We start from the raw sequence: 6,000 nt of genomic DNA on the forward strand, positions 1-6,000 counted from the left end.
CCCTCTTCTCATTCATTTTGAAACATCAATAAAAACCATCGAGTGAACGTGCCGGAGGGAGAAGGGTGCATAAGACGCGTTCTCTCGTGTTGGACACATTTTTTGCGTAAGCCCTGTCAACACTACTAGTAAAAGTTCACGGAACTTGGCGCGAAAGTTCAGTTCCGTAAACCTATCTCTGTGTGGACAAGGCCTTTCATTTGTAAGAAATGAACTAAAAAATTAAGAAAGAACAAGCATAAATGTGGTTTAATAATTTTAACTTCCGCCGCCGTGCCGCGCTGACCACACTATATTTGGCGCAATGCGTGAGGTATTCATGTAGTCTTGTAGGCACTGTGCGTTTCACGCCGCGCCGACCGCTGTTGACCGTACTGTGTTTGACACAATGCGTGAAGTATTCATGCAGTCTCGAAGGCGCTAATATGTGTTACATGCCGACCGCCGCGTCGAGGGCTTCTCCTTTTCATCTCAAGTCCTCGTCATCATTTCTCTTTGCGCCGCGCCGCGCCAGGCCAAATTACGTGTTTGGTTTCTCTCGTAACTCAACTAATCAAAGGTGTGCAGTCTTTTGTATCACCGAAATACGACAAAATTAGAAATTAATGAACTCTCAAGAAATGAGAGATTTTGTCATGTTTTCTTGTCCGTAATTTTTTTCTGAATCCGATTTTTTTGTACATTTGCCGCCCCCTAGATTTGCCGCCATGGGCCGCGGCCCATGTGGCCACGCCCTTAATCCGGCCATGAACGTTGGTGCGGATTTTCATGCAAATTTCAGTGAATTTTCTCCATAGTACGAAGCAAATTGCTTAAAATTTTCAAAGGAATCCGCACAAACGTTCTCTCGCAAAATATTAAATTGCCCTGTTTTGGCAGTAGCTGATGTGACTTGGTTCTTTCCTGTTGAACGCGGTCCATTTTTTCTCCTTCGAAATAATAAAAAAAATACAAATGGAGATTTGTATACATCGCCAACGAGATATGGAGTCTGGTAGTTTCACTTTTGATATACTCTTCACGACAATGACAATTTTCCCACTGTTTGATGTTGAATGCGTGGAATGAAATTGAAAAACTGATTAGAGCGCTTGCCGCTCTCATATTTGTAGTTATTGTGAGAAATTGAAGTGGCTAAAAATTGAAGCGCTATGAAGTGGCACATTTGAAGCAGTCACATCATCCATTGAATTCCTCAACATCGGTAACTATTCAGTGAATATGACAACCAGGTTCTCGGCAACACTCTTCTTTCAGCAAATCAGTAAATTAGGATGCAAATGGTCGCGCCCAGAGGCTGTTTGATACCTACAGCAGTGGTCGAGTAGGAGTAGATTAAATCAAACTGTTTAGCTGCTCGCGGGGAGCTGGAACTCCATGGTGCTGCAAGGAGGGCAAACGTCATTAGCCACGAGGTATAAGCACGGCGGCGGGGGGCAGGGGCAAGGGACGCAAGAATCTTCCCTGGGTTTCCGGAGCTGGGAGGTCCTGCGACCTCCTGATTGTGCTCATCCGAGGCTGGGATCGGAAGAATCAAGGATTTCTTGGATTTCCTGGAATGTCAAGTATTCGTTGCGCGGATGATATGGAGGAGGCTCGTAAGATTCGCAACTTCTGCGGGACTCTCGCAACAAAACTCCATTGAAAAACATGTTTTTTTTTTTATTTTTATTTAATTAATTAAATTAGAAAATACAATAAAATACAGGAGTGACGTTGTATAACATTTTTCTCTGCTCTATACTAGTAATACATAATATTAATTAAATCAAATAAAATTACAACAATTAAAAAATCAACATACCGGGAAACTGCAATAAGGGGTCAACCCTTTTGATTCTTAGATTGTATAATAATGTGACCAAAAAATTCATAATTTTAATGTTTTACAACTCTGAATTTTTGAACGAGATTAATTTCTGGCGCTGAAGTCTGTTTAGCACGACCGCTTCAAATCGGTGATCATCTAGACCCACGAATACTACATTCATTGTGAGTTGGTTTTGGCGCCTTGATGCAAATATTCGTCTTCCACGGATGTGCTGTGCGCGTTGCATGCTCAAAATTGAAGGCACTTTCGCTCTTCTCATCTCGTCAGAAATGCGTGGGAGTGTCGTTAATAGTAGCAGTGAACGAATAACAGAATCAACAGAGTGCCTTTGTAGAGAAACAATTGCCCTTCGATCCTTTTAAGACGAAAAAGAGTGGCTCTCTCTGATTGCACAACGAATTTCCGGCTTTCATGGATATTCCGATTTCCAACTTTTGAATTATTGGACAAAATTTGATGGATATTTCGCCGAACATTACCCGTCTTCTGTTAGCTCCATTCATCTCTCCGTCAATAAAACGAACTTTTATCGATCGGTTTTGTCTACTCGGATACCGGGTTTGTAAAAATACTCGTAAATTTTTAGTATAAACTCCTAAACTACACTGTAAATTTTCATGCATTTTATTTTGATGCTTTTCAGTTTTGTTAAAAATCTCGAAAAATATTCGTCAAAGGTCAATCGATGGGGTCATTCGTTGTTATCAGCGAAAGGATTGCAGCTTAAATTAACGATCGATTAACGGTTGGCGTAATTTTGAGACTTTAAGACAGGTCAGTACGCTGACTGGGCAATTTTGCCAACAGGATGTAACACTCTTATTACATAAGAGCCTTTGTAAATTCATTCCTGCTTCATTCGAAATAGAGTTATAGTGTGTTTGAAGAAACAGTATGAGAATACGTATTTTAGATGATAAAGATGATGCTGGAATTTCTTGTAATTGCTGATACTCCATCTCTGCCGTGCTGAGGAAGAACAACGTATGAACATTCAAGAGTTGCCAAAATTCCTTCAATAAAATGTTTATTTTTGAGGAAAGATGTGAATATTTTTCCTTGAAATTTTTAGGGACTTTAGGTGAAATTGCGAACAAAATTACCTGAAAAATTGGAGGGAAAATATTCATGAGTTTAGCAGGAAATTCGTGTTTTATTAAAGGAAATTTGGCAACGTCTGAAGGTCCATACGACGATTTTCCTCAGCACCTCAGAACTCCTCTTCCGGAGGAAAGAGATATGAACTAGAAGCTACGCTCGCCCACGCTGGTTTGTTTTTATGTATGAGAGCACAGGGGATTTTATTGAAACAGTAATCCGGTCAGTAGCCACCGTAAAACTCTGATCAAGTCCGCATCAGTACAATTATGCTCGTAAAACGGTGGAAAGCTGAAGAAATTGGTCCGACGTAACAGCACATCTCCATCTCTGTTTGAACCTCAGAAAACATGGGGTTGTATAGACGGTAAGGCTCATCCGAATAAACTTTTACTCTCTTACGTCAGAGGCGCGAGGATGAATACTAAATTTAACGATTCCAGGACGGCATGACGCGGCGACACTGAGACGTCACCGATGCTCGCTTACGAAAGTCTGCTATTCGAACGTATTTCTCCCAAATGGAACTATGTGCATTGTGACGTGAGCCCTGAGACCCATAAGAATGTATGCATTACAGAGCTCACGTCGTTGAGCACATAGTCCGTTTGACAGAAATACGTCCATTTGTGATCTCCTAAATGTTCGCTTTTATTGTCCGGGGAGCTTTTATGTCACCCTCAAGCACTGTCGTGCAACGGAAAAACTACCGGACGAATACTTCGACAAAGCCAAATTTATTCTCGTTGGATTAATTCTTTTTAGAAATTCAAAGATTTTACCTTGACTTTTTTTTGAGGATTTTCCTTGAATTGAAGGGCTTGGAGGTCAATAAACGCATAAGTGCAGTTTTTGAAAAAAAACGAGATAGTATTGCTTTCAATTAAAACTAATCTTAATGTATATTTTGTGAGAAATTCACTCCCAAAATCCAATTTTTGAGCATCAAAAAGTCAGTTTGAACTTTCTTTCCGTCATAAGGATCCATGCAATTTTGAAACTTCAAACACGTATCTCTCGATATAGTAAAATCTGCATGCACTAATGTGCCTTGCCCTCCAAGCCCCTATATTTTAATCTAGTGCCCTTGAAAATTTAAAGGAAAAATATTAATTTTTTTCCAAAAAAAATACACTCTTTATCAAAGAATATTTGGCAACATTCGGATGTTTATACGTCGTTTTTCTTATAGCACGGCAACATAGTTGAATAGAAAACGACGTAACTATGTTACGTGTATCGACGCAACAATTATTTTTATTTTCAAATCCTCTTTGAAAAGGAGAAGTTTGCGGACCTGTTTGTGATACAAGTAGTTTCGCATTTTAAGGATTCCTGGTGTTCTCAAGGGAGCGACGTGCTTGGGATGATAGTTCAAAAAATAAATTAGTTTTTCTTCCTCATTTCTTTACCCCTCTCTTTTCCAGATGGGTTGTGATTTTAAGTATACCTACCTGTCATGAATCTAGTTTCCGGTTCTGATCTCTGCGGAACCACATTGCCAGATGTTCTCGGATACCGCGTGAAAAATCATTCCAAGCACGCTTATTCTACCGTGCTAAGGAAAAACGCCTTATGAACCTTCAGGCGTTGCCAAATTTCCTTCGATAAAACACGAATTTCCTGGAAATCCCGTGGATATTTTCCTTCCAATTTTTCAGATAATTTTTCTCGCAATTTCACCGTAAGTCCCTAAATTTTCAAGGAAAAATATTCTTATCTTTGATCAAAAATAAACATTTTATTGCAGGAAATTTGGCAACTCTCGAATGTTCATACGACGTTTCTCCTTAGCACGGCAGTATTTATCCGCTTCTGATGCTTCTCAGGTGAAGTAATGGACTGATTTACTCTCAGTGGCGTGGCGTGTTTTGCGATATATCGATTGATCTGCCATTTAAACCTGTGGAAAAGGATCGATAAACAGGGTGTTCGCAACGAACACCTTGATAATCGATTCTTTACCATAGCTTCAAATGAGGAAATATCGATAATCGATCATTCACGCCACGCCACCGTTTACTCTTTAGGTCCGACATCTGACTATTGACGTAGAACTGAGATAAAAACTTACAACTTTTGCCTTATACAAAGCGTATGTATTTTTCAGAAATATATTTCTGGGAGAAAGGTTGGTATCCGTATTCTTATTCTACAACCAATTAGATTTCCTCAGCATACAGGTTGAAGAAAACGCACTTTTAAGTGCGTTTGGTTGTCAAGATTTGTTCAGTTTATCTAGACGTTGAGTCGTTAGCGCTCTTTTAACTGCGAGTAAGAAATTTCAACCAATTCAGATAAAATCATTTTAGAGCTATACGAACTTGCAAACTCTCTCTTAAATTAGACATAAATCAAGGTGTCCACAACACTTTGGAAAATGATCCGACATAGTTAATCAATATCAACTGGTATAATTTCTGGATTTTATGGCATTTTCCAAAAATCTCAGAGCGCCACTTCACGCTGAAGTACGCCAGCTCACTGATTATTGAAATTGATAGACAGAGCGATAGGAGAAGGAGACATTGGGGGTATGGAGCAATCATACTGGTTGAAATAGATGGTTCCTATAGACTGAGGGAGAAAATGATGAACCAACTATAGGGTCTCTTCTCGGTTGCCGTTAGTTAGTCTGTTACCTATATCTCCTTTGCCCATTACAACCACCCACTTCTACTAATTGGCTCCCTCCCTATCCCTTTTGTCTTCATTGCCCATATAGCTTTGTCCACCATCAATTTCAATGGGGTTGTTGCGTGGGTGAGAGATTTTAGGGGGAAAAATCCAATCCGCTAGATTTTTCAGCGAGAAAAACGATGGTGACGTCCAAAAAATTCTAAATCGAGTCCTAAAGCTCGAAAAAGCTCGCTAAAGTTCGATCTCAGCCCGCAGGACGTCATATCTAATCCCCTGAAATTGGCTGAATTGAATATCTTGCAACGTAGCCTATCTAGAGTCTCACTGTGGCACTGCTAGTCGCGGCAACTATCATCATCTCCAACGTCTTCCTGTCTTACTCATGGCATATTTAATGGCAGGTTTCCCCGTACCTAATGAGTATGCTTATA

Source organism: Bemisia tabaci, chromosome 6, assembly GCF_918797505.1.
Source record: "Bemisia tabaci chromosome 6, PGI_BMITA_v3".
In the NCBI taxonomy this organism is placed as follows: Eukaryota; Metazoa; Arthropoda; class Insecta; order Hemiptera; family Aleyrodidae; genus Bemisia; species Bemisia tabaci.